At 54.8% G+C, this 25,665-nt stretch overlaps 1 protein-coding gene across 1 annotated transcript in view; it reads right to left on the bottom strand.

Moving 5' to 3' along the window:
• Positions 1–25,665, bottom strand: part of GNG7 (G protein subunit gamma 7) — a 151,076-nt gene that overhangs the window by 7,851 nt on the left and 117,560 nt on the right. Inside the window, exon 3 of the mRNA XM_032628630.1 lies at positions 22,938–22,974. The gene's annotated coding sequence lies outside the window, so the exon portion shown is untranslated. The remainder of the gene's footprint in view (positions 1–22,937; positions 22,975–25,665) is intronic.

Raw genomic sequence — 25,665 nt, 5'->3', positions numbered from 1 at the left:
AGAGCCACCCCCTCCCCACCCCCCCCCCCCCCGGAGTTGGAGGGGGGAAACCTCTGGATTATATTAGGCTTCATTTTCCCAACCAAAGAGATTCCATATAAAAAGTCATCGAGGGCTTCCCTGGTGGCGCTGTGGTTGGGAGTTCGCCTGCCGATGAAGGGGACACGGGTTTGGGACACGGGTTTGTGCCCCGGTCCAGGAAGATCCCACATGCCGCGGAGCGGCTGGGCCCGTGAGCCATGGCCGCCGAGCCTGCGTGTCCGGAGCCTGTGCTCCACAACCGGAGAGGCCACAACAGTGAGAGGCCCCAATACCGCAAAAAAAAAAAAAAAAAAGTCATAGAATGGGTACTTCCCTGGTGGTCCAGCGGTTGAGACTCTGCGCTTCCACTGCAGGGGGCGCAGGTTCAATCCCTGGTTGGGGAACTAAGATCCCACACGCCGTGCGGCGTGGCCACAAAGTAAAAAACAAAACAAAACAAGTCATAGGATGAAAAAGAAGATACACACAGATTAGTGAAAATGTACAGAATGTCGATTTTCTGTTTCAGAGACGTTACCCCCTAGCAACTGAAGCAACAGAACGAGTGGAGATCAACAGCTATGATTGTATACAACAATTCAGAACTTCTTCACGGCAAACCCATAAAACTAAAACCCAAGACCAGCGACCTAGGAAGATCCATGGCAACGATACACTGGAAAGCGACCTCTTTGTCATGTTAATAATACCTTAGCTGGGTATTTTATATCGGGAGAGGACTCACTCGAGGAATTCATGTGAAAAGTAATTTAACCGGTAAAACACAAAGTGAACAAAGCGTGGCCTCATTAGCAACTGACGAAAGTAGGTTGGAGGGATCATGGGCTGCCAGCACTTCATTTACCCAGGACACCAGGAAGGCTGCAGGAAGAGCGACACCTGACGCAGGTAGGGATATGCTCGTCCCCGACTCTCTGGTATTGTTGGCCAATCTCAGCCTCGTAAACTGGACATCAGGAGCTTACAAGGCTGTCCTCTCAAATCCCTTGCTGGGGCATTTATCCCGAGGGAACAAAAATCAAGAGAAATAAAAAGCTATATATAGAAAGGTGTTTACAACGGTGTTATTTATAATAGTGAGAAATTGAATGAAACCATGTGTCCTGCAACGGGGGAATGGCTAATTCAGTGGGGTGTTTTCCTAGTGGAGCAACTGTTATAAATGGTACCCAAAGATGGGGAGCCCAGAGGAGGTGTTTCATGAAAAAACAGGGAGATGGATAAAGTGAGGATGTGTGGCTACTTACCACTGTACTAAAACATATGTGGATAAAGGCAGAAGGGGAACCTCAAATTGACAGTCTGGTTAATAATTGTTTTTATGATTTCCTTTAATGAAGTGGTTTCCATTAACGTACAACTTGCATCTAGTAAAATCCGTGCTTTGGGGCATGCAGTCGATGAGAACTTAGAAATGCATACAGCCCCGTAGCCAGTACCAATTGTGAGTAAAGCCGTGGTGAACATTCATGTCCAGGTTTTTGTGGGAACCTAAGTTTCTGTTTCTCCTGGGGAAATACCTGGGCATGGGATTTCTGGCTCCTAGGACAGGTGTATGTTTAACTTTACAGGTTAAACATTTTCAAACAGTTTCCAAAGTCGCTGCAGGGGATAAACTTGCAAAGATCCTAATATACACACACAAGTAAAAAACTGCGCTGTTTTGTATTCTGAAATAATCACAGACTGACAGGCAGTTGCAAAAATTGTACAAGGTGCCATGCACCCTTTTCCCCGATTCCCCCGATGGTGACATCTTATGTGACTGTGGGACAATATCAAACTGGGACACTGCTGCTGGCCCGATACTCACCGGCCTCAGGTTCTACCAGCCCTCCCACGACTCATATGTGTGCAGACGGGACGTTTGTCACCACTCACCCCTCCAGGAAGGTCTGGTCTAAATGTTGCCTTTCCTGGCCGCTATCTCTGACTGAGATCCAAGTCCCTTTCTCCTGCATCCCTCACCCAGCCAGGACACCTGCCTGCAGACCTGCCTCCACGAGCACCCCCATTGACATTTGTGGCTGGATCATTCTCTGGGGCGCCGTCCTGAGCACTGTAGGGGTTTGAGCAGCATCCCTGGCCCCCACCCACTCAATGTCAGGAGCTCCCCCGGTTGTGACAGCCACAGATGTCCCCAGACATCGCCCAGTGTCCCCAGGGGACAGAATCTAAGGCTTTTGTGGAACTCTCTTATCAGAAGAAACCCAGCAGCTAAAAGAGGTTCATTTAGGCAAAATGCAAAGTTTTTTGGAATTGAAATAGTCCAGTTTGAAGTGAAATGGTACTGAATGGAACAGAAGTTTGTTTCAAAGAGGGTTTAAATTTCTTAGTATCTGAGAATTCCCTGGCGGTCCAGTGGTTAGAACTCTGTGCTGTCACTACTGAGGGGGCGGGTTAAATCCCTGGTTAGGGAAACTAAGATCCCACAAGCTGCTTGGCCTGGCCAGAAAAAAAAAAAGAATTTCTTAGCATCCAACAACCTCTGTGGCTGGGAGAAGTCACACGGGGCCAGAGTTTCAGAGTTTGCCTCAAACTCAACCAAGAACACATTTGAAGGAGGAAAGAGCACAGCCCTGGGGGGAGAGAGGGGGAGGCAGAGCCCCTGTGGAAAGTGGCAGACCTGCATTCTGTCCCAGCTCCCAAAGCTGTGTGGTTTGGGGAAAGTTACCTCCCCCCTCTGAGCTCCAGTGAGCTCTGCTCAATGCTCAGAGTGACACTCCCTCTCGGCGCAGGGCCTGGCCAACCTCCAGGTCCCCAAGTTCCTATGTTGGGGGATGGGGGCCCCAGAGGCTGGCAGCCACGTGGAGGGCCCTCCTTCAGGAACCTGTGGCAACTGCCACATATAAACACAGCTGCGGGGGAGGAGGGAGGAGAGACAAGGTGCCTGGACCTCCTCTGCACAGTGAGTGTGCACTGGCCGGTTTGCTGGAAGCTACTAGGAAATCTCCCTGCCCTCGGACTTTGCTGGCCCCTCGGTGGCCACACCACTCATCTGCCCAGGGGCTGGGTGGGGCAGGGCGTCACAAAGCCCACCTGGCCTGGGGGAAAGTGGGGCAGAGTCTGAAGTGGATTGTATTAAAACTAGGAGTGGAGGGACTTCCCTAGTGGAGTGGTGGTTAAGAATCCGCCTGCCAATGCAGGGGACATGGGTTTGAGCCCTGGTCCGGGAAGATCCCACATGCCGAGGAGCAACTAAGCCCGTGCGCCACAACTACTGAGCCTGTGCTCTAGAGCCCGCGAGCCACAACTACCGAGCCCGCAAGTCACAACTACTGAAGCCTGCACGCCTAGAGCCCGTGCTCTTCAACAAGAGAAGCCACCGCAATGAGAAGCCTGTGCACCGCAACGAAGAGTAGCCCCCGCTCACCACGAGAAAGCCCATGCACAGCAACAAAGACCCAACGTAGGCAAAAATACATAAATTAAAAAAAAAAAAAGCTAAGCATGGATTCCCTTCTGTCGTTCTGTGGCTCTAAGCTCACGCTAATCTATTGATACATTCATGGCCTCCTCCTCAGCCACCTGGACTTTGGATTAAAACCTCTATCTGGGGCTTCCCAGGTGGCGCAGCGGTTGAGAATCCGCCTGCCAGTGCAGGGTACACGGGTTCGAGCCCTGGTCCGGGAGGATCCCACGTGCCACGGAGCAGCTGAGCCCGCGTGCCTGGAGCCTGTGCTCCGCAGCGGGAGGGGCCACCGCAATGAGAAGTCCACGCACCCCAACGAGGAGTGGCCCCCGCTCGCCGCAGCTGGGGAGGGCCTGCATGCATCAACGAAGACCCAGCGCAGCCAAAAATAAATAAATAAATAAAAAACAAAACAACAACAAAAAAACCCTCTATCTGCAGATTTCACTCCAACGATGGTGGGCCAGCTCGTGTGGACGCTCTCCTGACGAGGGCAACTAGCAAAGTTTCATGGAATAGAGAAGCTTGAAGGGACTGGCGAGCTATTAAGATAGTGAAGATTTCCATCCAGGATCTGGGGAGGATGGAAACCCAGGAGTCTGGCTTTGGGGCTGCTCTTTACTGGGGTGGAGGGTTTGCTAAGAGGCCAAGTGGCTATTGCCGTCACAAGGCTAGGGGCTCAGAGGTTGAGATCCAGGGCCTCCTAAGGGGAGAGAGATTGGGGAACTCATCCTTGGTATGAGCTAGGACAAAAGAGTCCTGCCTTCTAAGAAAAGGGTCCACAGGAAGCAGACAGGCCCTCACAGTGACTGTAGCTGAGTTCTGAATAACCTCAGTCCCCGATACTGGATTGAGGTGAACTTAGATTGCTAGCAGCCCTAGATGCTGGACAGAAGTAAAAATGAATCCTTTCTGGTGGAAAACAACATCATCTTAGGCTTTGAATTATTTCTACAAACAAGTCAGCAGTCACAATGTCTAGCACACAATCAGAAATGACCAGGCATAGAAGAAGACAGGACCACATGAACAAAAATTAGCAGAACAGACTATACAAACAGGCTCCCAGGGGTTTGATACACTGGAATTGACAGACTTTAAAATAACTATATTAATTATGTTAAATATGTGAGGTTGGAATTTTAGCAGCGAATTGGAAACTAAAGAAAAAGACTGAACGGATGTGTGGAAACTGACAATATCTGAAACGAACACAATGGAAGAAGCAGTATCATTAAAGATAATTAAAGAGAAAATTAGTGAACTAGAAGATAGGAAATATCCAGAATGAAGCATGGACCACATGAGACAAGGCATAAGACACAGAGGATGCAGTAAGTTCTGACACGCATGTAACTGGAGCTCTGGAAGGAGGAGAGAGAGAAAGGGGCAGAAGCAGTCTTGGAAGAGATAGTGATGGATAATTTCCTAAAACTGATTAAAAAAAAAAAAGGACCCTAAGCCACAGATTCAAGAAGGCCTAGAACCTCAGGCAGGAAAAACATTTTAGAAATTGACAGAGAAATGACCAATGAGCTCAGTCATCAGGGCAAGTATAAATGAAAACCATCGTGGGAGACTGCTTCACAGCCCTTAGAGTTGGCAAAAATCTAAAAGACCGACAATACCATGCATTGGGGAGGATGTACAAACATCAGAATTTTCACACGTTACTGATGGGAGCACAGGACAGTACAACCCTGGAAAGTGGGTTAGCAGACTCTTATAAGGCTAAACACATACTTAACCTATGGCCCAGCAGTTCCACTCTTAGGAATTTACCCAAGATACATAAAAACATATTTCCACAAAAGGACTTGTACAAGATGTTCATACATCTGTATTTGTAACAGCAAAAATTGGAAGTAACCCAAATGCCTGTCGACAGGAGGATGGATAAACAAACTGCGGTAATTCATACCGTGGAATACTACTGCACAAGGGAAAGAAGAACCTACTGACAGATGAAGCCACATGTGGGACTCTCAAAGGGTGAAAGAAAACAGACATTAGAGGTGTTCTCTATCTCAACTGAGGTGCTAGTGTACACAGGTGTATAGACTTGTCAAAATTCATCAAACTACATATGTAAGCTCTGTTCATTTTACTGAAAAGGAATTATACCTTAATAAAATCACTTAATTACAAAACAAACAAACATAATCTGCCAGAGGAATAAGGACCAACAATTTCATGGATCCAGTGAAAATTCTAGAACTGGTGAAAATCAACTTCAAGAATTAGAGTAAAAATGAGACTTCCCTGGTGGCCCAGTGGTTGAGAATCCAATGCAGGGGATGCAGGTTTGATCCCTGGTCGTGGAGCTCAGATCCCACGTGCCGCGAGGCAACTAAGCCCAAGTGCCACAACTAAAGAGCCCGTGTGCCACAACTAAGACCTGACACAGCCAAAAATAATTAATTAAAAAAAAAAAGAATTAGGGTAAAATAAAGACATTTTCAGACAAACAGGAAGACTGTCTCCAGATGACCTGCCTTATTAAAGGTAAAATAAAAAGATATTAGAGAAAAATGACCCCAGATAGAAGGTGGGAAATGTAAGAAGATGCAAAAAAACAAAACAAAACCAAAATGTTGAAGAAGGGAAAGAATTTGATAAAATAATTCTAAAGTCCCCATGGAAAAATAAACAGGAAGTGAACAGCCCTGAAAACACACAAGAATCACAAGAGCCATTAATTCGATATTTACCTCCACCTAGTCCATCAACAGAAGATGCTCTAAGGTTCTGCCTTGAAAATTGTATGATGCTATTTTAAATTATGCTATTTTGGTTACTGGGTTTCAGGGATTGGAGTCCTCCCACACCCGGAGGTACTAATTCAGGAGGTCACTCATTTGAATTGTGTGATTTTTACACACAGAAAAAAAAAAATAAAGTCGGTATCTGAAAAAACATGTATACTTCTCCATCTGCTGCGACTGGTCCAAGGCCAGAGTGATGGGGGACCAGGCCACCTGTCCCTGGAGACTTCTCCTTGGTCCAGCCCTCAGCAGCCCCAGGCAGACTCCCCATCCCCAGCCAGGGGCGTCCACCCACCTCCTCCATCCCTCCTCCTAACAGCCAGAGTGACTTCTGAAAATGCACCTGAGTCTGTCCCTGCCCTACTCAGAAACCACCTGGGGCCCCTGCAGCCTCACAAACCAAGTACAAAGTCAAAGCCTGTCACTCACTTCCCTCTGCCAGGAATTCTTCCCCCACCCCCTATCCTGCCTGCTATGGATTGAATATTTTGTCCCCCACCCCCCAAAAATGCATGTTGAAGCCCTATTTGTTAGTCAAGAGGTGGGGCCTTTGGGAGGTGCCTAGGTCTTGAGGGTGGGGCCCTCGTGAATGGGATTGGTGCCCTCATAAGGGGCTGAAGGGACCAGAGTTCTCCTTTTCCACCATCTGACTCCATTCTCCGGGTGTGGGTGCTCCCAAGGTAATGCAACGTGCCATCCTGGGCCTCCCTGTGTGGGTTCACATCTTGTGTGGGGACCTGCGTTACATCCAGGTGATTGGCACACCTGTCTGCCTGTCTCTCCCAAGGCCTGGCGGTTCCTTGGGGACTGGGTTGATGTCTTTCTCTCAGGATGTCTTTCTCAGAAATATCTTTTACCCTGGCCCCCTGGGTAAAAGTGTGACTTCTTTATCACAGTGTGACTTCTCTGCTTAAAACCATCCCAAGGTGAAATTCTAAAGAGAAACGAGACATTTCCCATCAATGGAATCACACACTGTGTGTCCTTCTGTGTCTGGCTTCTCTCACTGAGCATCGTGTTCTCAAGGTCCATCCACGTTGTACTGAGTGTCAGTGCTTCGCTCCTTTTCACGAGTAATATTTCATCATGTGTATGGAATAACATTTTTAAGCAAATTATTTTTTTTTAAGCAAACTTTTTTTTTTTTTTTTAAGCAAACATTTTTAAAAAGAAAAGCCCTCATCTTGCTGTTGTTGAAGGGTAGCCATATATTTTCCTAATCAGGAGGAAAGTGGAAAATGGGAAAAATCAGTGGTTTGTTTGACTTGGACCAAGAAATATATAGGCTGTGTGTCTCTGGCTTGTGGACAAGAGCACTGGAGTGCCAAGCTTCATGTGTACTCTGCAGGTGATGGAGTGCGTTCATATTCTCTGTTACTGGGGAGGACCATGATGTTGGGCATCATGAAGGGACTTCTGTGCCCATTTTTTACAGATGAGGAGACTGAGGCTTGAAGACGTTCGTATGTTAATAACCTTCCCGAGACCACGCAGCGGGTGGAGGTCGGGCCAGGGTTTGAATCTAATTCCCAAACCAGGGCTTACTGGGAGACCAGATCTAGGGGCAGTTGGGTGGGTCCCAGCACATAGCTCTGTCCCCCCTGCACCCAGAGGCAAGCTTCAGAGGGTGAGGGGCACGGTCTCTGCATCCTCCATGGCCCAGTGCACTTGGCAAAGGGGTTTAGATATACAGTGGTCCCGGGGCTGAGGGCCTCCACATACGAGGGATGGTGCCAGGACCCTCACACGGCTTCTTGCTTTGGAGAAGGACTGGGGCAGAACGCCGGGGACATCGACTACACTGGGGCAGGCCTGTGCGGCCACCAGGGTCAGAGAAAACCCCGAGTGAGATGAAACAGCAGACTCCCAGCGTTGCGCCTCCCGTCTGGTGGTTTGTAAGTGACTCTGGGGCTCTCGGAGTCCTGGACGCTTTTCCCCAAGGACTTGAGCAGACTGTCCTGCCAGCTTACGACAGGGCTGCACGTGTGTGCTTGGGAGACCTTTGCATCATCACCTCTGCACCCCGCAGAGGACCCCCCGCCAGGCCTCACGATACGTTTCTGTCCCCTTGCTCCTGGTGACGTGGGCTTGGTGTTTCCTGGCGGCCGAGCCTGCTTCCTTCCGCCTGGGCGAGTCAGACGGAGTAACGGGCGCTCTCTAAGGCGGCAGGACGGGCCCGGATGCAGGACCTCTAAGATGTCTTTTGGCCTCTGTGTCTTGCCAAGATACTTGGCGTGACTGTGTGTCCAGATCGCTCACGGCTGCGGGGCGGGGGGGAATGTGTGGCAGATAGGTACCCGAGACCTCGTTGGGCGTGGGTGGGCTGAGCCTCGTGCCCTCATGGGCAAAGCCAAGAAGGAGACAGCAGGCCTGGGGGTGCCCAGCCCCTGCCGGAACCCTGGAGCTCCGAGCCCTGAGCAGCAGGGCTCAGGGGAAAGTGGATCAGGCACACACCCTGGGCATCTAGGGAAGCCCCAACCTGCCGGGCGTGGCTCTGGCAGGCAGACTCAGAGGCCAGAGAGAGCAGACGTGCCCCCCTGCTCAGCCTGTGATGCCATCTCCACCCTCAGAGGTGTTTTCCAGCTGCACAGGAAGCAGTGACAGCAAGACACAAAAATGCCAGCGATCCCTGTGAATTCCACACATAGCTCTCATAGCTGGAAAGAGTGCCACTCCCAGCCCACTGGATAAACTGACACCCGAGCCGCCGAGGCTGCTTTCTTACCAGAAGAGAAAGAATGGGATGCCACAGAGGCTTCTGAGAAAGTTGGCTGGTTGGGCTGCGTAAAGGGAAAAGAATGTGAAAAATGCGGCTGGCGAGGTGAGCAGGGCTTTTGAGGAGCGGCTCCTGGTTCTGGTGGCCCAAGAGGCTGTGCAGCCAGGGGGCCACTGGGGACCCCTCCCTGGCTGAAGGGTCTGCCTGTGGCAGGCGGATACCCAGGCACAGTCCCGGCCCGGCTCTCAGTTCTGTGCACTGAACATGGACCCGCAGCCCTGGGGACTCAGTGTGAGACAACTGCTCCCCTGGGAGCTGCGGCCGCAACTTCCAGAAGCAGCACGAGCCCATAGGCCTGGGATGAGGTGGGTTGGGAGGCCCTGGCTCTCAGAGACAGAGTGTCCCTCAAAGGCCACGTAATGTCCTGAGGAGGACAGACTAGTTCAGGGTCTGTCCCCCAGGCACTGCTGACACTGGTACCGTCCTGAGCACTGAGGGGTTTGAGCAGCATTTCTGCCCCCACTCACTTGATGCCAGAAGCCCCCCAGTCATGACCGCCACAGGTGTCCCCAGACATGGCCCCGTGTCCCCGGGGGTGGGGGGGCAGGACCGCCCCCTCAGTTGAGAAGTACTGGGTCAGAACCCCTCACAGCAATGCTTCTGCCCTGAATTTTACAGTTAAAGACAATAAGGAGAATCACGGGAAACAGGAATGAGGGTTTTCTTTTTGTTGTCTGGTGTTGGTTTCAGGGCCCATCCTGAGTCAGGGCTAACGCGTTTGATCTCACCTGTGGCCTGGAGTGACCCCCTAGGCCATGCACAGGAGGGCCTACGTCCTCTGGGGGGCCCACTTGCAATGACAAGGCATTTGTCACACCCGACCTTCACCAGCAATCTAGCAAGGGATCCTTGGGGCTGTTCCCACATCTACGACGACCCCCAGTGACCTTGTACAATACCCTCCCCTAGAGTGTGGGCAGGACCCGAGGATAGGAAGGGATTTAGCTCTGGGCTGGGCCGTGTCGTGTGGCACAGGTGACAGAGAGGAGATACCCTTGGTGGGCCTGCTCTAATCAGGGGAGTGAATGTGAAAGGGATTCCATGCAAGGGAGACCCTGTGTTGCTGGCTTTGAAGCTGGAGATGGCCGGGTGGCAGGAAATGGGGGTGGCTGCAAGGGTGGGGGGGACCCCGCTGCTATACCTGCAAGGAACCAAATTCTGGAACAATATGAATGAGCTCCAGATGAGGCATTTTGACTGCAGCCTGGTGAGACCCTGAGCAGAGAGGGCAGCCACACCATGGCCCGACTGCCGACCTCCAGAACTGAGAGCTGGAAGCTGCTGGGTCTGTGACAGCTTGTTACGCAGCACGGACAGCTGATACAATGGCCAGGGGAGGCCTGAGTGGGGTCTCCTGACTGTTGGGCTGGCTTCTTTCCAGCACTCTACATGCTAGACGCTGGCCATGGGGCCGGGGACAATTCCAGCTGGCACCCACTCCTTCCGCTGAGCGTGGACAGGGCACTCATTCTCTTTGTTAACAGCCCTGAGACACAGGTAAAGCATTAAAGCCAGAGGAGTTTCTGGCAGCTTCTCCCATTAGCGGCCAACCTGCTCCCCGTGGTTCCTGCTCCCTGGGACATGAGTGCCACATGCATTTCATCCCCTGACGGCACAGGAAGTTGGTCTCAGTGAATCTCAGCTCAGAGAAAGCCTGCTGCTTCCAGGCGGTTCTGAAACCCTCCTCTATAGCCTCCTCATCCAGGCGGATGGGGCTTGTGTGGCCGGCGAGCTGGGTGAGTCAGAGCCCCAAGAAGGTGGCCTTGCAGAGGGAGGGGGGCAGCTGGCAGCGGGAGCCTGCGTCCCTGGCCCTCGTCCCCAGCCCACAGAGCTCTGCTCTCGGGAGGGGAAGGGAAGAGAGGGGAGGCAGGCGGAGGGCAGTAATTCCTTGTCCTCAGAGAGAACAGAAACAGCCTTCATTTTGCTTTAAAACTTCCAGAACCGGTAGCTTTACAGCTCACCAAGCTTCTGAATTCTTTCCTCCCAGGGCCCGGCAGGCTGACCCCCATCCCCACCTGCCATTAAACAGGAAGGTAACAGAACAACCCCCCGCCCCAAAACACAAACCTCCAGCCAGATTCGACAGGAGTACAAATGAGACGCAGGTGAGAAAGCGGGCTCTCCCCCACCCCGGGGATAACCGCCCCCCAGTACATGGTGTTGAGAAGAAGAGGAGGCGGGCTGCTGTGATGAAAGAGGATAAACAATCCCAAAGCAAAACAGAAAGGGATGAAGTTTGGGAGAACAGTCTCTGGGCTTCGCTGAACAAGCTGCCCTCCTGCAGGGCCCGGGGAGCTGGCTGACCGAGGGCTGTGCCCACGTGCATTTCTTACACACCTACTGTGTGCGTGAGGCCTCGGACCTGCACGCCTCCAGGGGATACCCTTGCGTCACAGTCCATGGCATGGAAGCCCCTGGAACAGGGGGTCTCCATCAGGGGCGATGTCTAGGACATCTGTGGTTGTCACGACTGGGGGACTCCTGGTATTGAGGGGGTGGGACCAGGGAGGCTGCTCCACACCCCACTGTGCCAGGGACGCCGCACCCCCCAGAGAATGACCCAGCTCCGACGTCAGCAGTGCCAGAGGTGGAGAGACCTGCCCTAGACCCTACAGAAACGTGCACACGCCATTAGAAAGTCAGAGGGAGGGGCAGGTGCCTCGCGGTGTCCCCAGCATCCGGGATGCGGAGGCCTCCTGGCCTCACCCCTGGCTCCAAGAGGGGTCACAGACAGAGGGGACCTGCGGAGGGCCACGGGTGCCACACTAGCATTTGGACTTTACTAGGAGTGAGGAGACAAAACCTCTTTGAACCCCCCAACAACCAGGAGCCGAGCAGGCATCCCCGCCCCCCGCTCCCCCAAGCCAGGGCTGGCTCTGGGCTCCGGGATCCGGGCCTCCCTGCTGGGCGCGAGATTCTCCAGGGTCGAGGTCACCCTGGCCTGGCGTGGGGAGGGCTGGCCACGTGATGGCTTCTGTGACCTTGGGCATCATGACCTTTGGTGGGACGTGGGGGCCGCAAAAGACCGGCTGGGTCTTTGGCAGGCAGACGCTTCCCAGCAGGAGGCTTGCCCTGCACCCCACTCCAAGACCAGCGTCTTGTGACTCCCTGTCAGCCGGTCCTTTTATGCACAGGCTAAATCGGGTCCCTTGGCAGCTATATTTAGAAAAGGCTAGAAAAAGGGGAATGAATGAGGTGCCCACAAGCGAGGGAAAAACAGAGCTGCAGGGCAAACGGCCGCCCTTGGCCCGAGCCGGGAGGTGGGCGGACAATGACAGAGGGTGACGATGTGGCTAATGCGGGAGCAGAAGAAAGGGCCCTCTCTGTGCACCCGGAGGATGACTGCAGTCATGTGAGGGTGTGCAAGCCAGGCACTGGGCTGGGCCAGCACGCCAAGCGCCCGTGGAGGGTGTCACCCCCATTCTCGGCTTCCCGGCACTGAGGAAATGCCATCACCCTGGCCCCGTGAGAGTGCAGCTTGGAGCCAAAGGGCAGGAGGCTGGGAGAGAGGGGAGGGCAGGTCCAGGCCTTCCCACCTGAGCCTGGACAAACTCCTACACATTCTGCAAAACCCCATGAAGTGTCACCCTCTCTGAGAAGCCCCTGGTCTGCTGTCCACGCACAAGGCTGCACCAGAACCCCTTCTTGGGGTATACACAGCTCCCTGGACATCCCTTGGCATTGCATTTCCTGTGGCTGCTGTCACAAATTGCCACAAATTTGGTGGCTTAAAAACATACACATTGATTATCTCACGGTTCTGGAGGTCAGAAGTCTGACTAGGTCCTCTGGGTCAAAATCTACACGTGGGCAGGGCTGGTTCCTACCAGAGGCTCCAGGGCAGCATCGGTTCCCGCCTTTTCCAGCTTCTAGAGGCGCCGCATCCCTGGCTCGCGGCCCCTCCTGCATCCTCACAGCCAGCAGCGCAGCATCTCCCGTCTCTCTCTGCCTCTGACCCTCCCGCCTCCCTCTTACAAGGACCCTGGGATGATGCTAGGCCCATCAGGGAATCCAGGGTCATCCCTGTCTCAGGGGCCTTAACTTAACCCTGCCTGCAAAGTCCCCTCTGCCATGTGAAGTGACACATCCACAGGACAGGGACATCTTTGGGGTCCGTGGCTGAAGCTGGGCACCAAAGGGCCATCTGGACGGAAGGGACTGGTGGCTGCAGTGCAGGGCATTTACCAAGGAGGCTCCTTCCAGGAACTCACTCTCTCCCCAGGGCCAATCTCTCTCCCAGGACAGGCCCCCAGGATCAGGCTGCCAGGGGCAGAGCACTGGCCGCACCTGAAGTCCGTAGTGGATGCCACTCGCGGGCATGTGCTCAGGATGGCCTGCCCGGGGCACACGTGCTGCTGCGGATGGACCTTGGGCCTGGGTCATGGCCTCCAGCTCTTTGCTCTGGGTTCTGGGTTGACAGCCAACACCCAGGGCACTGAAGCCTCAACACCCCAGCATCAGAATGACCAGTGGTTACTGAGCAGGTTACTCCACCTCTGATGTGGTTAGAAAGTGCCGGAACCAAACAGACCCAGAGGCTCTCCCTAAGGGCTAGCTGTAGTTAGGGACATTTTTCATGTTTAAAAAAAAAAAAAAAAAAGGGCCAATGGTGAGATTACTTGAACGGTTTCAGAGATGTGCCTGTGTGAGGTGCCAGACTCTAGAACAAGGGGTCTCACCGGGGCGCTCCTGCCCCCAGGGGACACTGGGGATGTCTAGAGACATGTCTGGTCTTCCCTCTGGGGGGTTCCCGGCATCGAGTGGGTGGGGTCAGGGATGCTGCTCCACACCCCGCAGCGCCCAGGACGGCCCCCCACGGAGAACGGCTGGGCTATGGCAGCAGTGCTGGGTGGATTGGGGGTCAGGGGGAGACCCCTTTATGAATGGCCTAGGAGTGTGCCAGCCTGGGAGCCTCTTTCCTGTGAAATATATACATTATTTTGGTCCCACTGGGTTCACTTGAGAAGCCCAGGTGGGCTGAGGCCACCAACGTGGCCCCCGGGCACCTCCTCCGGGCCCGGCCATGCATCCTCAGTGTCCGAACTCCCGAGGGGACCCAGGTGCCCACGAGGTGCGGACACAGGGGCATGGGGTCAAAGCTCAGGCTGCCTGGCACTAAAACAAAGCATTAGGACATCTGGACGGAACCCCCTACTCGGGTGCTGACCCTTGTGTGTCTTGGCTGGAAGCTTGACCTTCAAACTCAGCAGCCGGGGGTGGGGGGGGCAGAGGAGCAGCAGTCTTGGTCTGGGATGCAAATTTCGGCCCCAACGGAGGTGTTGCTGGGCTGTGTCCTCATCTGGGGACACGGCTGGGGAGCACTGCGGAACCTTCCAGAGGGCCAATCACAGCTACCCCACTGACAGCCCAGCGTCCAAGGAGCCCCAGTGAGCGGAAGGGAGGGAAGGAGGGATCTCGGGGCCCAGGTATCCACAGGAGGCAGCAGGGGTGCAAGGACCAGCACTGGGTCTGTAGAATGCGCCTGGCGGGAGGGAGTTAATCTCAGCTTCCCGGCGGTCTCTGCCCCAAGACGAGGTTTCGATGACCTGCGTGGAATTTCTAACAATGAGATGAAGTGTCTGATTCTGTTCACATTGACATCCCGTTTCTCGCCTGTCCAAATTCCATGACGCCTTTTCTCGTTAATGCAGAAATGCGGCCAAGTGCAGGGCTGCCCAGGAAGCACTGAGGTCTCCTGCGGCTCTCGCTGGAAAGGGGAACCGTGGCTGCCTTGGGGCTGGGTGCCCAGCTCTCAGGGTCTCTGCAGGACTTGGGAGAGGTGCCTCGGGCCGCACTGCACACAGGAAGTGGAGAAGGTGCACAGAAGGCGCGAACGTAACCTCATGGGATCCTCAGGGACTGGTGCAGGGCAGCCGGTGGGTGTGTTCTCAGAGAAGGCCAGGCAGAGCTGCTCGGACTTCTGCCCTCGCCCCTAGAGACCCTCCTTGCTGGCCTGATGAGGCAGGCGACTGTGTTTAAGAAGTGCAGGTGGGGGGCTTCCCTGGTGGCTCAGTGGTTGGGAATCCGCCTGCCAATGCAGGGGACACGGGTTCAAGCACTGGTCTGGGAAGATCCCACATGCTGTGGAGCAACTAGGCGTGAGCGCCACAACTACTGAGCCTGTGCTCTAGAGCCCGCAAGCCACAACTACTGAGACCGCGTGCCACAACTACTGAAGCCTGTGCCCCCAGAGCCTGTGTTCCGCAACAGGAGAAGGCACCGCAGTGAGAGGCCCACGCACCGCAGCGAAGTGTAGCCCCCACTCGCCGCAACTAGAGAAAGCCCGCGCGCAGCAATGAGGACCCAACGCAGCCAAAAGTAAATAAATAAATCAATCTATTTAAAAAGAAAAAAGAAGTGCACGTGGGGACTTCCCTGGTGGTCCAGCGGGTAAGACTCTGCCCTCCCAAGGCCAGGGGCCCAGGTTCAATCCCTGGTCGGGGAACTAGATCCTGAATGCCGCAAGTGGGAGTCCACATGCTGCAACTAAAGGGTCCTGCATGCCGCAACGAGGATCCCACATGCTGCAACTAAGAGCTGGCACAGCCAAATAAATAAATAAAAATAAATCTTAAAAAAAAAAGTGCATGTGGCCAGGAGCGGTGGGTGACCCCTAGGAGCTGCCGACAGTCCTGCAGCTGCAGGCACCACAAATTCTGCCAACACCCCGAGGGACCCTGGAGCAGATTCTCCCCCAGTCAAGCCTCTGGGTAAGAAGTTGGCACCTGGATGGTGGCCTGGTGGGACCCTGAGCAGAGGACCCCGTTAGGCTGTGCCTGGACCCCTGACTCACTGTGAGATAATAAGTGGGTGGAGCTTGGGGGTATTTGTCATGCAGCATCGCTAGCTAATACAGCAGAGAAGCACAACCTGCAGAGAGGACCCAGGTCCGGAGGAGATGCAAGGGGATGCGGCCTGATGTGGCCTGTCGACGTTCCCTCATTTTTTCCTACGATGTCATGTCAGTTGGGCCTGCCACTCCTAAATTAATCTGTGTGACGGTAAAGATGATACAAATAGAAAATACAAAACTAACATAAAAAAAATAATAACATCTCCCTCCTGACCCCAAAGCCTTTGACTAAAATGACTGCCCTAGGAAGGTACCGCTGTGTGTCCTGCTTTGAGAAGCCAGCCCCAGGCCGTGGCCAACCGTGACTCCCAAGGTTGTGGCGGGGAAGGAACCACATCAGTGAAGAGAGAAGTTTGCTGATCCATCCATTCCAAGCCAAAGAGCCATGTTGAAAGAAAACCGTTCATCACTCCTTGCCGCCTTTTAAAACAAATCACCTGGAACCCTGCTGCGAAAGTCCAGGATTTCCCACCTGGGAAATCACAGCCCTGCCTCCTCCCTTGCTGTCTGTCCCGCCAGCACTCCCTGCAGATGTGCCCGGCGGGTCTCACTTGCACCCAGATGGGTACCGCACCAGGCACGGCAGGGATGGGGGCTCTGTCATGCCAAGCACCTGCAGGGACCGAGCCTGGCAGGACTAGAATTCTGTTCCTGTGTTTCACCGCTCACGCCTGCCCTGCGGAACATTTCCCAACGTCTGTCCCCGTTACCCCGGCGTAGCCACGAGATGCTGGGAACACGGGAAAGAAAACAAATCACTGTGATTCAACGGCTCTCACAGTCCACCCCCGACCCCTCAGCATGCTCTGTGCTTCCTCCTCTTTTCCCTGTTGACAGCTTCGCTGAGACAGAAAGTCAGAAAACAAACAGTTCACCACTGAAAATGTTCACTCACTCAATGGTTTTTTTGGTATATTACATTATTAAATTTTAAAGACTGTAAAAATATATATATGTGACATAACATTTGCTATTTTAACCATTTTTAAGTGTACAATTCAGTGGCATTTAGTGCATTCACATTACTGTGCAACCATCACCTCTTTCTGATTCCAGAACATTCCATCACCCCAAAAAGAAGCCCCGTCCCCATCAGCAGTTACTCCCACCCCCTCCCCAGCCCCCTGACAACCACTAACCACCAACTCTCTGTCTCTGTGGAGCTGCCTGTTCTGGACATTTCCAATCAATGGAAGCACACACTGTGTGTCCTTCTGTGTCTGGCTTCTCTCACCGAGCATCGTGTTCTCAGGGTCCGCCCACGCTGTAGTGAGTGTCGGGGCTGCACGCCCCCCCTTTCGTGGCTGAGTGATGCTCCCGCGTGTGGAGGGGCACGGTGGGTGTATCCATCATCTACCGATGGACAGTGTGTCCACCTTCGGCTGCTGTGAGTCGTGCAGCTGTGCACATTTCTGTACAAATAGCTGAGCTTGTAGCTTTTCACTGAACTCCCACTGCTGGCCCCACCCTGACTCTCAGGGAAAGTGGTGATGGCCCCCGAGGGCTCTGAGGGGTCCTATCCAGGTGGGCAAGGGGCCATGCAGCCCGGGAGAGTATGCGATGGTTAATTTTACATGTCAGCTTGGCTGGCCCATAGGATGCCCAGGTATGTTTGGAGACTTCTTTACCATTTTTTCATTGCATTATACGACCAAGAAAATTCTGATAATGCTAGTCTCTGTTCAGCAGGAAACTGGTCAAATGACATCTTTTTTTTTTAAACTAAACTTGTTTATTTAATTATTTTTTTTTGGCTACACGCGGGCTTTCTCTACTTGCAGTGAGCGGGGGCTACTCTTCGTTGAGGTGTGCGGGCTTCTCATTGCGGTGGCTTCTCTTGTTGTGGAGCACGGGATCTAGGCACGCAGGCTTCAGTAGTGGCGGCACGTGGGCTCGGTAGTCGTGGCGCACGGGCTTAGTTGCTCTGCGGCATGTGGGATCTTCTGGGACCAGGGCTCGAACCCGCGTCCCCTGCGTTGGCAGGCGGATTCTTAACCACTGCGCCACCAGGGAAGTCCCATCTTTTTGTTTCTAAGAGAGAAGTTGGCAAAATCACCACTGCTCAAATTCTCCCAAACCCAATAATTGGAAAAGAGATGATCTGTGCTGAGTTTATCTTTGAATTAAAGAATTCAACCAAGCAGAATTCCATTTCCTCAGAACACATCACCAATACAAACCTGGTGGGTGGGTGGGTGGGAGGGAACTTGGGCTTGCGGTCGATAGACCTGGTGCCAAGTTGTGACTTTGTCATTAACAAATTTGAAAAAGAAAAAAGACTGGGACTTCGTTGGTGGTCCAGTGGTTAAGAATCCGTCTTCAGGGCTTCCCTGGTGGCGCAGTGGTTAAGAATCCGCCTGCCGATGCAGGGGACACGGGTTCGAGCCCTGGTCCGGGAAGATCCTAGATGCCGCGGAGCAACTAAGCCCGTGCGCCACAACTACTGAGCCTGCGCTCTAGAGCCCGTGAGCCACAACTACTGAGCCTGTGAGCCACAGCTACTGAAGCCTGCGTGCCTAGAGCCCATGCTCTGCAACAAGAGAAGCCCGCTGGCCGCAACTAGAGAAAAGCCCTCACGCAGCAATGAAGACCCAACGCAGCCAAAAATAAATAAATGAAATTAAAAAAAAAGCGTCTTCCAATGCAGGGGACACTGGATCAATCCCTGGTCAGGGAACTAAGATCCCACATGTCACGGGGCAACTAAGCCTGCATGCCACAACTACTGAGCCCACTCGCCACAATTAGATTGAAGCCTGTGAGCCACAACGAAAGATCCTGAGTGCCGCAACTAAGACCTGATGCAGCCGATAAATAAATATTTAAGTAAATAAAATAAAATAAAAAATGGAACGTGGTCTTTAAAAAAAAAGTAAAAAGGGGCTTCCCTGGTGGTGCAGTGGTTGAGAGTCCGCCTGCCAATGCAGGGGACACGGGTTCGTGCCCCGGTCCGGGAAGATCCCACATGCCACGGAGCGGCTGGGCCCGTGAGCCATGGCCGCTGAGCCTGCGCGTCCGGAGCCTGTGCTCCGCAACGCGAGAGGCCACAGCAGTGAGAGGCCCGCATACCGCGAAAAAAAAAAAAAAAGTAAAAAGACTATGGGATGGTTAATTTTACGTGTCAATTTGGCTGGGCCACGAGATGCCCAGATATGTCTGTGGCCAGTTGTTCTTTTGGATACTTCTGTGCGGGTGTTTCTGGATGAGACTGCGGGGGATGTGGAGGTGGAGGGCCTCTCCTGAGTGGAAGGGAATTCTCCAGTGACTGCCTTTGGCGTCGGCTCTTGGGTCTCCACCCTGCAGCCTCCATAATCAATTCCTTAAAATAACTCTCTGTGTACACACATCCTGTTGGTTCCGTTTCTCTGGAGAACCCTGACTAATACGGACTGCCAGGTGCCTTGTGGGTGGAGAGAAAGGAGCTGGAACCCTGGCCCCATGGTCCACCAGCCCGGGGCCTTGCTGAGTCTCTCTGCTGCTGAGCCTCAGCTTCCTCACCTATAAAATGGGGATGAGAAAACCTGCTCCCCAAGGCTTCTACCAGGACAAAATGAGACCAAGCAGCCGGGTCTGGCTCACAGGAGGCACCTGACAGACACCAGCCGGGCTGCCGAGTGGGGTCTGCAGCGGGGGATGAGGAAGTGGTAGGGGATGGTCAGCAGTGGGCCGGCCAGGTGCCTGGGAGTGGGCCGGGGCCCGGGTGGAGCCGGCCGAAGTCATGGGCTGGAGCTTTGTGTCCTCCCCGCTGGCAGGTGCTGTAGTGTGTGGGCCTAACCCTGCAGCACGAGGCCATGCGGCCGCGGCCCCAGCCGCTCTCCTGACACCTGAGCCTGGCGGGGGGTGGCTCTGCTGTGATCCCTGTACACGTGTGTGTCCCCGGGGACCAGAAGCAACTGAGCACTGGCCTCCCTATCAGGAAAAGGGGCTGCGGACCTGTGGTCCACTGATGGAGAGCGTGAAAAGACCAAGATGAGGGTATCTGGTGACCACTGGGGAGTACCTGCGTTTCAAGTCATCATCTTTGTCACCACCGTTCTCGCCAGCCGGGCTGGGGTGAGGATGGCAAGGCGCCCGCCCCAGGCACAGAATCTAAGGGGCACCGAAAAGTTGGTCACCGTGATCACATACTTTCATGCAGTATTTTTTTTAAGAAGTCAAAATGAATGCAAAATATCCATGATGAATCACATGTCAAGGTTTTTCATTAGGGACAGGATCTGATGGGGCTGGGGTTAGGACAAAGCAATCCCCTCTTTATTATTATTATTTTTTTGATGGTACGCGGGCCTCTCACTGTTGTGGCCTCTCCCGTTGCGGAGCACAGGCTCCGGACGCGCAGGCTCAGCGGCCATGGCTCACGGGCCCAGCCGCTCTGTGGCATGTGGGATCTTCCCAGACCAGGGCACGTATCCATGTCCCCTGCATCGGCAGGCGGACTCTCAACCACTGCGCCACCAGGGAAGCCCAGCAATCCCCTCTTTAATTGAAATTCTAATCTTCGGAGCTCCCTGGCAGTCCAGTGGTTAGGACTCTGAGCTTCCACTGCAGGGGGCGAGGGTTCGATCCCTGGTCGGGGAGCCAAGATCCCACAAGCCGTGTGGCACGGCCAAAAAAATAAATTTTAAAAAATCTTGACCATGGATTTTTTTGGGGGCATTTATTTTGATTTTTAGGACATATTGCTATGTTAAGATACAGCATAGCGATGACTGCATTTTCAATGCCCCCTTAAGTTCTGTGCTCAGGGCGGGTGCCCGGCTTTCCTCACCCTGGGCCGGCTCTGCCTGGGCCGCTTGCAGGCCGCACAAAGCAGAGAGGTGTGGCATCCTCAGGGGCAAAAGGGCCCGAGGAGTGCAGGCAGGAGGGAGGTGAGCCTCCACGTGTGAGCACTACAGTTAACGAGGAGCCCTGCGTGGGCCAGGCCTGCGTCAGCGTCTGCAGTCCTCCTTAGGCCCCCTGGGAGTTCTCATCCCCATCTCGCAGGTATGGGACGTGAAATGAGCGCTCCAAGCCACACCCTGGGCTGCGGCAGGGACCCGGGTCCCAGGGACTCAGCCGGGCCGCCACCCCGATCAGCGGCCACTGCTCAAAGCCCTTTGGGACTCAGGGAGTGAGCACCCCGTGCCTGGAAGCATGAAAGCCTGGGCTGAGGGTGCTGGCGGGGGTGGTTGCTGGAGACTCTGACCCTGCTCAGACGTGGCAGACACGGGGGCTCGGGGCTGAAGGGGGGCATTAGCTCTGCTCACGGAGCCGCGTGGGGGCTGCAGATGAAAGCCCGTCTCCCCTACCGGGGCCGCTGCCGGGGGTGGGGGGCGCCCAGGGCGGCACTGGCCAAACCAGAGGCCTTGAGGGGAAGCCCCGAAGGAAGATCCTAGAGGGAGGGAGAGCACACAGTCCCTCAGAGACGGGGAGGGAGTCCCAGCGCCCTCTGGCTTCTCTGTGGCCCAGAGCGCTGCCATCCCAGTGCCATGGGCACTGGGTACCCTCTGGGACCTCCTGGCTGCAAAGGGCACACAGTGCCAGGAGGGCTGTGGGCTAAAGTGTGTCCCCAAAGACACATTCAAGTCCTAAGTCTTGATACCTGAGGCCTCATTTGGAAATAGGGTCACTGCAGATGTAACTAGTTAAGATGAGATTGTACTGGGGTGGGGCCCTAAATGCAGTGACTGGTGTCTACACGAGAATGGGACATGCGCACACGCGGGGGAGGCCATGTGAAGAGGAGGCAGCGGCTGGGAGGATGCAGCCACAAGCCAAGGCCTCCAGGGATGCTGGAAACCACCAGAGGCCAGAAGAGGCAGGGAGGACCCTCCCCGGAGCCTGTAGTGGGCGGGAGGGGGGGGGGGCGGGGCGGTCTGCCGCACCTGGATCTCGGACTTCCGGCCTCCGGAACCGCGTGAGGACGCGTTTCTGCGGTTGCAAGCCCCCCAGTCGGTGGTACTTTGTGATGGCGGCCCCAGCGAGCGACTTCAGGGGATTCTGTCTCAGCCTCTGCTCTAGCCACCTCCACCTCGGACCCCCAAACCTCACAGCCGATCAAGCCCCGTGTCCTCGGGCCTCACACCCCACCCCCCTCCAGCTGTATGAAGCAGGTGTTCCGAGAGGCTCAGGGCCGAAGCAGTGAAGCCGGGGGTCCAGAGCGAAGCGCCCCCCGCCTCAAACCAGCTCTCCCTCCATGTTCTCAGCGAGCCCCACGAAGGGTCCCAAGAGAATCCCATTTCAGCCATACTCCCAACAACGTCCAGCCACCGAGAAAGGCTTCCCGATGCCCTTTCCTTCCCAGAGCGGTCACGGAACCCGTGGAAATTAAACCACACGCGCTCAGACGAGCAGTGGGGCTGAGGAGAAGGTGGAAAGCGCCTGGCCTGAGAACGCGACCTGCTGAAACCTGTGGGATGCGGGCGCTGGGGGCAGGGAGTGACAGCTGCAGAGGGCGCATCGGGGAAGGTCCCAGATCCACGACCCGACTTGACACCTGAAGGAACGAGGACAGGAAGGGCAAGCGAAACCCAAAGCCCACAGGAGGAAGGAAATGACAGAGCCGGAGATAAATGAAACAGACCAGAGAAACCAGAGGGCGGCCTGAGAAACTGACACTGGTCCTTTGAGAAGAGGGGTGATCCTGGCCTTTAGCCAGACTGATGGGGAGAAAAAGGGGTAAGATGCCGGGGACCAGAGCCAAGCGTGACCACTGAGCTCCTGGAAGTGGGAAGGGCTGTAGGAGGGTGCTGGGGACCAAGGTTGCCAGCGGATTAGGTAATCTACACGAAACGGACCACTTCCTGGAAAGGCGCACATTTCCAACCTGCTGGACAGCCCCCTTCGCGAACGGCCGGCACCACGCTTGGGAAGTCACAGAGTGTTATTTCCTCTGCAGGGAGATGAAAGGAACCCGCCCAGACATGGCAGAGCCTCTCAGAGGTGGACCTGGGATTTGAACTCGGGTTTCCTGGCTGGGAGCCCGGAGCTCGTTTCACGGTGACACAATTCCCAGTGTGTCATGTGCGCACGAAACACTCTGGCTTGTTTGTTCCTTTGCTCAAAAACAAGGGATTCCAAGCTCGTGAAGTAAGAGAAAACGCTACATACCTTTTTCAGTTTTTCCAAGAAGCAGCACTGTTTGACCCTGTTTAGAGAGAGAGAGAGGAAAAAAAAAAAAATCACGGTTAAATATTTTTAACGTAATTAGCTCCAGCTTTTCTCAGAGAGATACTTGGCTGTCACCGAAAATGTGGCATTTGGTTTGGAACCCGCCGTGTCCTCCAGAGAAGGAATGGGGGTGCCTCTGGAGATTTCACTTTATTCTTTACAACCGATCCATTCAGGAGAGACAACTGTGTTTCTCTGGGGAGGGGGGAGTTGAGTTTTTGTCTGGAACTTGTATTATTCCATTTCAGGACACGGGGACCCCAAGCCTGGAAATGGAACCGAGCCTTGATGTGTCACGCTTGGGGTTTTTCCACGTCTGGTTTTCGGTTTTGATGGAAGCCACTTGCCGGGGCCAAAAAGGGAGAGGTGGAAAAAGCGATCTCGGGGCAAAGCAATTAACCCCGAGTGGAAGAGGTGACAGGTATACGGGGCCAGGAAGGCGAGGGATCTGAGGCTGGCTGCCTGGGGCCAGGAGGTCACCGGGAAAGTATGGAAGTCCCCGTGATCCGACCCCGGGGGCGGGGTGGGCTCTGGTACTTTGGAGCCGCTGGCCTTCCGGGGGATGGGACCCACTGCTCCAAGCGGAACCCTGGACGGAGTCCAGTCTCTGTCTGATGATTGATGCACACAGCAATGAGGGGCCCTGGGGCCGCCACGTCCAGCTGTCAGGGTGACCCTGAGGCTGGACGCCAGCCTCCACCCCACTCTCCATACTGCGGCGCCCGGGGAGGCACCCACCAAGGCCAGGAGGGAGAGGTGAGCGGTAACCCCGTCCCCTCCAGGCGGCCAGCACCAGCCTCCCATTTGTGGCTACGGAGGCCTGTCCTCTGCTGCAGGGCTACACGTCCTGCTCGGCCAGAAGGATGCCTCAGCCTGTGCTCCGGGGGCGGGGACCCCCGGCAGCTGCCGGGCCACTGACCACAGTTCACAAGCCAGCAGCTAGACCACCCTCGAGTTCTAGGCAGGCCCTTGCTTGGGGCCCATCCCACTGCGGGCTTGCTGTGGGGAGGTCAAGAGAAGCCCCTGCCCAGTGCAGGCCAGGCTTCCTGAGCTGCGGGGCCTGCCTCGGGCGAGGCTGTTTCCCTCCAGGTCCCCTTCGGTCTCGGAGAGCCGGCCCCTCTTCCTTCACAAACATTAGCTCCCTCCACAAACCTACAGGGTTTTTTCCACCTACACAAAGGGACATGCTGCTGCTGCCACTCCAGGGCCAGCGCCGAGGGCCACCGAGCCTTTCTCAGTGGCCCTGGGCCCCAGGGGGCTGGCATCAGAGACCACGGGGCGGGGGGGAAGACCCAGCCGAGTCTCAGCCACAGGAAGGAGATGGCTGGGGCAGCTTTCACTATTTCTTTTGGCCACACCGCGTGGCACGCGGGATCTTAGTTCCCTGACGAGGGATCGAACCTTCACCCCCTGCAGTGGAAGCTCGGAGTCCTAACCACTGGACCTCCAGGGAAGTCCCTGGGGCAGCTTTCTCTAAAGCAGGGCTTCTGCCCCCCGGCACTGTTGACATCGGGGCGTCCTGGGCACCGTGGGGTGTGAAGCAGTGTCCCTGACCCCACCCCCTCGATGCCAGCAGCCCCCCAGTCCCGATAGCCACAGATGTCCCCAGACAGGGCCCAGTGTCCTCTGAAGGCAGAGTCACCCCCAGGTGAGACCCCTGTCTTAAGAAGTGCTGGGTGAGACACACAGACACAGAGTAAGGCATCTGGCAGGGGGCGCTCCTGCCCTGGTCCCTTGAGGCGGGGGAACCCCAGCTCCTGCTAAAGGTCAACACTGGGCTCCCGGGGCTTGGAGGGGGAGACACACCTTTGCTGGGCTGAGTGTGCTGGGGCACCGGGGTGTCGGGGCGCAAAGGCAGCACCTCAGCACCAGCCCATGCTCCCGGCGAGGGCTGGGCCCGCCTGCTGTGTGGATGCCAACAGGCCTGCGTGGGAACGGGCCACGGAAAGTGTTCTATAGGGTCAAGCCTCGATACCTTCGGATTCTGTACTTGGGAATTCACCTACTGGCTAGATTGTATTTGTAACCCCCAGATTGATACTTGGGGGTGGGTGTGTGCAGTCATTAGAGGACATAGACAGAGCAGTGAAACATTCGAGTCACCCACAACCATCTTCCCAGCTGGAGTGGAACCGGGTGGTAACCAGGGTCCTTTTCACCATTTAGGGCTATGTTTTGGGCATTTTGGGGATTTTGGCGGGCGATTCTGCCTCTAAAATGGCCCCCCAGTGTAGAGTTGAAGTGCCGGCCAGCGTCCCAAGTGCAGGAGGGCGGTGTCGTACTCACGGGGACAGTACGTGTGTTAGATGAGCTTTGTTCAGGCCAGGGTTACAGCCCCGCCGTGAATGAATCAACAACTGCTATCAGACTAGGCGCCTTTAAACAGAAACGCACATCACACGAGTGTGAGTGGGAATCGGGCGTGACAATGGGGTGACGGAGGCTCATGAGATCCTGGCCCTGTGTGTCCCCAGGAGTGGTGGTGCGGTGTTCACTAATTCAGTGTTTGCGGCGACTTTATGGCCCAGAACCGCTGCCAATGACAAGAATCAACTCTATACATATTTTCTCTTCTTTATGACCATGAAAGGAACACAATTGCATTTTCCCAAATCTAGAAATCACATGAAATAACAAAAAATCATCCATAGTCCCACCACCTGGATTT

This window comes from Phocoena sinus, chromosome 3 (genome assembly GCF_008692025.1).
Source record: "Phocoena sinus isolate mPhoSin1 chromosome 3, mPhoSin1.pri, whole genome shotgun sequence".
Taxonomy (NCBI): domain Eukaryota; kingdom Metazoa; phylum Chordata; class Mammalia; order Artiodactyla; family Phocoenidae; genus Phocoena; species Phocoena sinus.
The sequence above is the reverse complement of the archived record's forward strand: the minus strand, read 5'-3'. Positions and strand labels throughout refer to the sequence as shown.